The 9,086-nt window shown below is 50.1% G+C and overlaps 1 long non-coding RNA gene across 1 annotated transcript; it reads left to right on the top strand.

Annotated features, from left to right (window-relative positions):
- The first annotated feature begins 6,033 nt into the window (after positions 1-6,033).
- LOC135895929 (uncharacterized) lies at positions 6,034-6,920 on the top strand. Its single transcript, XR_010562523.1, has 2 exons — positions 6,034-6,512; positions 6,596-6,920. It is a non-coding gene; the product is annotated as an uncharacterized lncRNA (long non-coding RNA).
- The last annotated feature ends 2,166 nt before the right edge of the window (positions 6,921-9,086 follow it).

Below are 9,086 nucleotides of genomic sequence, written 5' to 3'. Positions count from 1 at the left end.
CTGCGTCGCCAATTGGATTGGATTGGATTGAGTAACCTTAATGAAAGGTCCTGCGAGACGCCTAGTCGAATACGTCGATCACGGAACGACGCCGCCTGCCGTGAGGGTGAGGCGATCTTTTCACGCGCGTTAGAAGCGGCAATGGAAAACGCTGATCACCGAGGCAGCTGTCACCTCATCAACGGCACCAACGTAAGAAAATATTAATGAATGCAAGAGTCACTGACCTACCTGCGGCGAGCGTGTAAGCACAAATTAATCGTCAAAATGTCCGAGCCTCCGAGGTAATCGAACGAACTCGCGCACGACAAAGGATGCTGCTGATTGTGCCGTTATACTCCAGCGTTACCCAAGGGCCCGAACTCAGAGTTAAAGGACAAGCGCGCAAGTCGAACGTGTGACTCGTTTTTGGAAGAGGAAATGGGCATGTTTTTCTCCCATGGTTTCGCTATTCTATACCCGGACAACTTTTCGTGTCTATGAAGGCAAAGCTGCGGAGACAAAGCGCGCACAACTGCAGAATGCTTTTGCAAAGAGCCCTACGTTTTCGTCCACGTTAGTTCAAGCTGGGGAAGAGAAAACATAAAAAGTCCTATTGGCAGCAGTTAAACAAGACAAAATACACCTCTGAATGTAAAGATTTGCTTATTTTGCGGATTTTCCCTTCCGCGTCTGAGGAAACGCGAAACCGTCCCACGTGGAAGCTGCGTCGATTCAGCGTCTGTTCCGAGCAACCAAAAGCACTGTGAAACGCTGCCGGACTACCTGGCGCCGTAACAGATGTGCAGAAGCTACGCCCCCGTAGCTTTCCCTTCATAGGTAGCTTTTCTTGAAGCAGAGCTATTATTTGTAAACTTCGTGCTTCTATATTTTTCGAACTTTTGTGTTTTTTGAAAATTCTTTTTAAAAAAAATCCATGCCCTAAATTGTAGTTCCGCTTCAAACAGCCACTAGAAGTTAGCTTTCTCTCTCAAATCCAACAAATTTCATTTACATCAGTCTAGTGGTTACTTCAGAAGAGCGTTTCTGCGTTTTACATGTATTTGAATAGACCGCATCGGAGTTGGGCCCGAGCTAAACCTTCCTCTTAAGGGCAATGTCTTTACCTTTAAATTAATGTGTAAAAATGTGGGGTTTTACGTGCCAAAACCATGATCTGATTACGAGGCACGCCGTAGTTGACGTCTCCGGATTAATTTTTACTATCTGGGGTTCTTTAATATCGACTGAAATCTAAGTGCACGGGTGTTTTTGCATTTCGGCCCCATCGGAATGCGGCCGCCGTGACCGGGGTTTGATCCCGCGACCTCGCAGCGCAACACAAAAGCCACTAAGCAACCACGGCGCGTATTTCCACTTTTCTGTATCGGGCATGTTTCTAGCCTCTATCATGGGCCGATCTAGGAGATAGTGATGCCTAGAGATGCGCGCTAATCCCGAAGACAGGCCTGGTACCAGTGCTCCCGGTTGCAATTAGCGGTACTGGTGGTACCCCGTATAGAAGAATCGACATTTGGGTGAGTTGGTACTGGTTGAACATCTAGAAGGGGCAGCGCAAGACGACAAAGACAGAAGGCAGGAAACACACCGGACAGCGCTGTCCTATGTGTTTCTTGTCTTTTTGGCGCATTCGGCTGCACGAGGTTTGACTATGGTGGCTAGCCACCATAGTTTGACTGACCATGTGCTGGGTAACGCGTCCTCTCCTGGGCGACCCGAGCCTCTCTGCTCGTACAACGAAATTTGCAAACATAATTATCTGTCAAGAAGACTCCTGCCTTTGCCGCATTCCTCGCTGTGCAGGGCCCAGGCAGTCACTCTCAGACTTCAGCAAACAAGCACTTACCCGAGCCCCGCGGCGCTGCACACAATGTACCCCGAACGGTTTCCAAGCCCGGACTGCCCTTTGTGTGGTCATTATGCGGACTTCAAACATGTCCTGTGGGGCTGCGCCTCTGCCGGTCCCCCTTTCACCCAAGAGGAAATGATGAGGCTAATTAGGGCCCAGGATCAGACCTCTCAAATCCTGGCAGTCCAGAGGGCTCGCGAGAGGGCCGTCAGGTTTCACCTGATGGTCCCCGAGTGGGCCAAGCCAGGTGACGTTGAGTTTGCTTACGTCTATAGTGTACCAAATAAAATTGTTTCACTCACTCACTCACTCCTTATCGTGTTGCGTGCCCCATCGTACAGTACCACCGTGTGATAGTACCGCTGGTAAGAGGAGTGTTCTGCCATTCTTACCTCGTGACAGCTAGCTTTTTTGAAACTCTGTCGTGTAGACGCTGCGTCTCTGCTCGAAGGCGCAGACGATGTCGTTCGAGACGCTGCTGGCCTCACTACACGTGCCCCATACACTCGTACAACCCATTCTCACCCTCAACGCGCTCAGGAAGATGAAGGTAGTCTTTCATCGAATTCGACTACAGAGCTTGAATCGCCTTTCAAGTCTTTTACCTTACCGCGGCTCACTTAGAATTGCAAAAGCGACGCGGAATATCAACCAGGGGGCGTAACCATGGCAGGGAGGGAGGGGGGGTGAATAAGGCACACCGAGCACGTGCCCCCCCCCCCTCCTCGCCCCGAAATTTCTCTGTACGCACCAGCCGGAATAAGTGGCGTAGAACGACGTGCGAGATCACTTACCTGCCCAACCTCCACTCCTGGTCAAGTACGCACTCCCCCTCTCTTCTCTCGATCCCCTTAAACAAAGAAAGAGAAAACTGACTACGCGACTCATGTCAAATACTCCCGACGCTGGCAGAACGCATATGGTAGCAATTTACACGGAGTAATACGGTAGCAACAACTGCTCGTGCAAGTTTACTGTCACTGCATCGGGTCGAACGCGATGACTCTACCAGACCTATACTGTCCGTGCATGCAGGGTGGCCCAGCTAACGTTAGCCAAACGAATTCTTGGGTTTTACGTGCCAAAGTAAACGTGATCCGATTATGAGGCATGTCGTACCTATAGTGGGGAGCTTCCGCTTAGTTTTGACCACCTGGGGAGTTCCTTAACGTGCACCCAACGCAGCGTTTTGATGCGAAAGCATCAAATGGCCCATATAGCGAAAACGCCGTTGGCGTCTGCAGCAGCGAAAAGGCACCTATACAACCCATTAGCTGCGACGCCACGTCACGAACGCGTCTCATGACGCTGGCTCGCGCTTGCTGGCTCAGACCACGGTGGAGCAGAGTGGGTGAAACGGAACGCCTGCTGCCTCGGTGTTGCGTGAGGGGAGAGGGCATCGCCGCGAAGCCACGCCACCCAGCGCGCCTCGATAGAGAGAGAGAGAGATTCTTGAAGATGGGAAGGAAAGGTTGGGGTAAAATGCAGCGCAGTAACTGTCTCTCAGCAGAGGACACCTCAACCGCGCTGCACGGGGGTAGGGAATGAAAGTAGTCCTCGATAGAGCAGATATGGCGACGCAATGCCGCGTCTATGTTGGTGGCTGCCGCTGCTTCCTCGGTCTCTCGTCGCACGGGACGTCGGTGGCATGCGGCGTGCTTTATTTCTCAGCAATATCGTTCGATTCCGGTATACAGCCAACGTGCTAACGTAGAAACTGTAGGAGGAAAAAAACAATAACCCATACCAGCTTAATCGAAACAACTCGATAACATGCCCCTCAGCAGAACTGTAAAACATTACTCGCAGCGCAAAACTCGAAGGACCGCTCAGCGGCGTTCAGTTGGAGATTAATGCTTTCGCATTCACAACTCATAAGAAGTGTGTCCTCGAATTTTTTTGCGTTTCGTCCCGATGGAAGTGCTGCCGCCGCCGCGGCCGGGTATCGAACCCGCGTCCTCAGCCATCGGTTCTCTTCCAGCAGCGGGATAATTGTTTCTCTTGTAGTTGCTTGGCTAAGGGGACAATATTATATAAACAGTTGTTCAGTCATCATGCGTCACCATTCAGTCATCCGATGTCCGGCGCAGGCTCTTTTTCCAAGCTTTACTCGTTAGCGCACGAGATAGGAAAAGTGCCGCGCGATTGCGCCGTCGCACACCCTGACACTGATGACCCTAAAAATGATTTGGAAATAAAAGAGAGAAATAAAAATAAATAAATAATAACCTCGCTCATTCGTCGTTCCCGCGATAGCAACGGCGCACAAGCGCCGGTCCCCCGGGTGCCACGGCTCATCGCACTCGGCAACCGTTTGGTCATTGCGCAGGTTGCGATCGTCACGTAGGGCTACGCAGAAGCGAGTCCCACTCCTCCTTGGTGAACTTGGGGGTATCTGCGTAGCCCCGCTCTAGAAAAGCAAATCCTGGCCGCCCGGCGTGCCCGCGACCGGGCCGGTGGGCTAGACCTGCCGGTCCCGCGACGAGGGACTAGCCGGGTGCGCGACGAGTTCGCGTCCTCGCCGGACCTGCAATAAAGTTTATTCACTCACTCTTTCACTCGTCACGTGGTATACACGCAGCTGGCGGTCAGCGGAAGCCGATACCGACACCCACTCGCGGGCTTTTGCAAAGTCACGGAATGAGCGGAGTTCGTTGAAATCACTTTTAGGACGGTTGGTGTCGTGGCAGGGTGGCGAATGATCAAGCGGCACTTCTCGCATTTCGCGAGCTACGAGCTAGTTATGCGAGACATGTCGCGCCGCGGAAACGTTTGAACGGGATGCTTTAGGACGCAATATACAGCTTTTCCATCGGAATTCGTGTCGCTCAATTCAACAATACTTACGTAAATAGTATTTCCTGATTAGACCCTATCATTAGTCGATCAAACTATACCCTGGTTGGGAAAAGAACTCATGACCGTAGACCATTGGTCCCATAAGCGTAAATGGTATTAGTTCTTCTCTATTTTTATCTCTTTAACAGCCTCATTAACGTCAGCTGGGCAGGGACACCAGGCAGACCGGCTCTGGGCTGGCCATGACGGGAATGCTACCGCGCGGCAGGCACCAGCAACGCATAGGTGGCACGCTCCATACCACAGCCCGTACAGAACCTGATACTATTGATCATGTCTTCTCATTCTGCCGTCGATTTTCTAATGAAAGATTCTCATGGACACCGAGCTTTGCCCAGTTAGAACTTCGTCCATTATTATACTTTGTACTTTCCTCGGGGTTTGGACCCTGTGCGTCAGCCAGAGGGTCCATTGTTTGCCGTGCCACCTGCGATTCCTTTGGAATTTTGCTACCCGCCGTGGTGGCTTAGTGGCTATGGCGTTGCGCCGCTGAGCGTGACGTCGCAAAATCAAATCCCGGCCGCGGCAGCCGCATTTCGGTGGAGACGAAATGCCAGCACGACGCTGTACCGTGCAATGGGCGCAGGTTAAACAACCCCATGTGGTCACGATTCATCCGGGAGTCCTCCACTACGGCGTGCCTCATGATCAAATCACTGTTTTGGCACGTAATACCCCAGAATTTAAAAGTATTAATGGGTTTGCTGCGCTATAATACTAGAGCGACGTCTCATTTTGCTTCCTTGAATCCCCAACGCAAATTTCGAGTTTAATTTCATTTATCTTCTACTAATTCTGGTGTCTGTCTCACTTTCTTTTTCGATTTATATTTGTCGTTTTTCCCATAGTAGACCGACTTCTGAACGAAAATGCCTCTATATCAAGATTAAGGAACAATAATTGTAACCGTCAATATTGTTACGGAAGGATGGAAGAAGAGAGGAAGAAGATCGCGGGACGCTGGCTGCTGCGTTTTGTTGGTGGTCATGCCTCTAAAGGGGTTGAGACACCAAATTTTGAGGCTATAGAAAGCCTGTTGTAGGATGCTTATTCTGTATGCCAGGACACCAACAACGAGGTATTGGACGCTGCGAACATTTCAGAATTTTAATTCAGCTCCAAAAAGTCAATAAAAGCTCCTTCTCGTGATCGAGACCCATCGCTAGCGCAGCTGTTATGACGTCACAGTGGAGGAACGAAAATATTGACGTCATAGCACACTAGCACAAAAACGTGACGTATGATGAGTAGCGATGAAATGCCGCTAATGGTTCCTGCCTAACCGAGAGACAGCGCTGCATCTGCGAGTCGCATAGTTCGGCAGCTCGGAGTGGTCTCGTTCAACTTTGCGTTTCCCAACGTGTAATCGTACCTTCTTCACATCGTCACGCAGACTGGCGACGTTCATCGTGCGAGCGCTTTCTGTTGGAGCCGTTGGAGGCATCCGGAGGTTAGCTGTGGAGCACAACTACCGCCATGCCTTTGAAGTACTGCGTTGTGGACTTCTGCCCTAGCAGAGTCGGAGACGGTGCGACCTTTCCACAAGTTCCCTCGGAACGGTGCGCAAAGGGACACTTGGACAGACTTGGTTCGTGCTACAGGGCGGAACTGTTGGACGCCGAGAAAGACTAGTGCGGTTTGCTCACTGCACTTTTCGTCGGACTCGTACCGTAGTCAGTATGCGGCCGACTTCGGGATCCCGGCGAAGCGCTGCCTGAAACCCGATGCCGTGCCGACGGTGTATCCCGCTTGCGCTTGCAGTCTCCTTCAACGTGGGACTGGAGCAACTTCACCGAAGCCTCAGGTGTGTATCACATCCGGTTGTGATGGATATGGCGCGTTTGTTGTCGGTGGCTCTGACGCTGGCGTACGTGATATTTTGTGCAGTGCATCGCTGGAGTTGACAGCGATCATGATAATTCCTGTGACACGACAGCCATGGACGAAGTATCTGCGAGTTAGTTTTGATCGCACCCTTATGTGCAAAGTGCCGAGAATACGAAATATCAACTAGTATAGGCGATTTTTGACATATAGATGCGCCGGGTCTCAAATCTGTGTTTCAAATTCTTGATCTAAGGCGTCGCTGCGGTCGAGCAATTGCCGGCAGAATAATCGCGAGGCTAGTCTTACCAGTAGCTTCATACGTAAACCTCAACTCAGATCAACTTGGCGCATGAGGTTACTGATAATTAAACCCACACTAAAGGAACCACTTGCCAAAGATCTTACATTGCCGTATCCGTGTACATAGGCTAGAAATTTCCAAGCATGATCTATGTCGTGGTAATGGCATTTGAGGGGAGAATATGCCTACAAACATATGTTTGTATTCGTAAAACTGGGTGACCAGTCTAGATTGTAATGGCATAATGGAACCACTGGCATGATTGAGGCAAGCATGTTGCTTATGATGTGTGTTCCGTGTGCACAAATGATCCATTAACCATGCCTCCAAGACTTCTGTGATTGTTTTCTTTTGATCCAGCACTTGGGCAGCGCTACTCCACAACATCACCCCCATGCGCAGCCACAGAATGAATCTGATGCAGTACACGTGACTCCCAAACGGAGTGCACTGTACAAGTGTCAATAAAAGCGACGCAGGTCACTTTCCATCCAAAAATGAGGAGCATCGCTTCACAAACAGATGGTGCAAACCGAACTGTGGGTGCGTATGGAGAGAGCTAGCATGACTGATCTTTGTTCAGTTATGTGAGAAAATTGTCATATGTGCCAGTAGTGACAAGTATGGATTTGAAAAACAGGTGTTTTCTAATGAAGTTTTGCATTATAGAGTGTATTCTTGCATGAGTGGCAGCTCATGATTATCTGCCAGCATAGGGTATTTTTAAATTTGCATGTCGTTGCTCAAGATGGCAGTGTAACCGAAGATCCAAGCAACAGTGACTTACGTCAGTGAATTAAAGTAGCGGGGAATTTTGTGTGTGTGTGTGTCTATATATGTATATATATATATATATATATATATATATATATATATATATATATATATTGTAAATACAATCTTCTATACTCCCAACATCCCCGTTACATATTGGTGGTGCCGGATCGAAGAAACCTCCCTTGCCAGCTGTCGGACGACTCCATCCAATTGAAGTTCCCTCTGAACCGTTCTTTCGCGTAGGCCTTGACCTGATTGGCCCTTTTCCGACGACGACTAGAGAGCATAAGTGGATCGCCGTCGCTACTGATTACGCGACACGCTACGCGACAACAAAGGCGTTGCCGACTAGATGCGCAAATGACGTCGCCCATTTTCTCCTCCACGACGTCATTCTCCACCACGGTGCACCTCGACAGTTACTTACAGACCGCGGCCGCTCGTTCTTGTCTCGAGTTGTCGACTACCTCCTCCGCTTTTGTGCCACTGAGCTCAAGCTGTCCACCGCCTACCGCCCACAAACGAACGGTCTTACGGAACGTCTCAACCGAACAATCACAGACATGCTGTCGATGTACGTCTCCAACGACCACCGCGACTGGGACGCCACGCTGGCCTACGTGACGTTCGCGTGTAACTCGTCCCGACGTGACAGCACAGGATATTCACCCTTTTTTCTTTTGTATGGTCGTGACCCCACATTCCCGTTTGACACCATCCTCCCTTCTGTGCCACGTGTTGCAACTGAGGTACGCTCGTGAAGTGATCGATCGCGCTCACATGGCACGTCAAGTCGCCCGATCTCGTGCATTAGCCTCGCAGCATATGTAAAAAGAGCGTTAGCACCGGTGCCATCGCGATGTGAAGTTCGCGCCAGGTGTTTGAGTGCTCCTTTGGTCACCATGTCGTAGGGTCGGCCTCTCCCAGAAGCTTCTCTCTCGCTATACAGGGCCTTATGAAGCCCAACGTCAAGTTAACGACGTAAATTACGAGATTGCGTCGCTACAGTTTGATGCATCCTCAAGTCCGACGCCTGTTGACGTCGTCCACATTTCGCGCCTGAAGCCATATTTCGCTCGCAATCCTTCGCCTAACATGCGCCGAGACGGCGCTTCACCACCGGGGGTCCTGCATGTTACGGAAGGATGAAAGAAGAGAGGAAGGAGATCGCGGGACGCTGGATGCTGCGTGTTGTTGTTGGTCAGCCATCTTAATTTTCTATACTCCCAACATCCCCGTAACAGTATCTTTATTGTTACTATTATTTTTTATTGTTACTTTATTGTTACTATTATTATTCTTTCGGTTCTTTTCTTCTACCGCAGCTTCTTGATCAATACCCAACTGTTGGCGTGTGCCAACGATTGGAATCATTATCGTCGCCATCAAAACATTCTTCTATATTTTTATGTTTCCTTCTGGCCCGATCTACTAGCGCGATAGCTACGGAGCCTACGTGCGATTCTACATTAT

This window comes from Dermacentor albipictus, chromosome 2 (assembly GCF_038994185.2).
Source record: "Dermacentor albipictus isolate Rhodes 1998 colony chromosome 2, USDA_Dalb.pri_finalv2, whole genome shotgun sequence".
Lineage (NCBI taxonomy): Eukaryota > Metazoa > Arthropoda > Arachnida > Ixodida > Ixodidae > Dermacentor > Dermacentor albipictus.
Note: the sequence above shows the minus strand (reverse complement) of the source record. Positions and strands in the feature narration are given on the sequence as shown.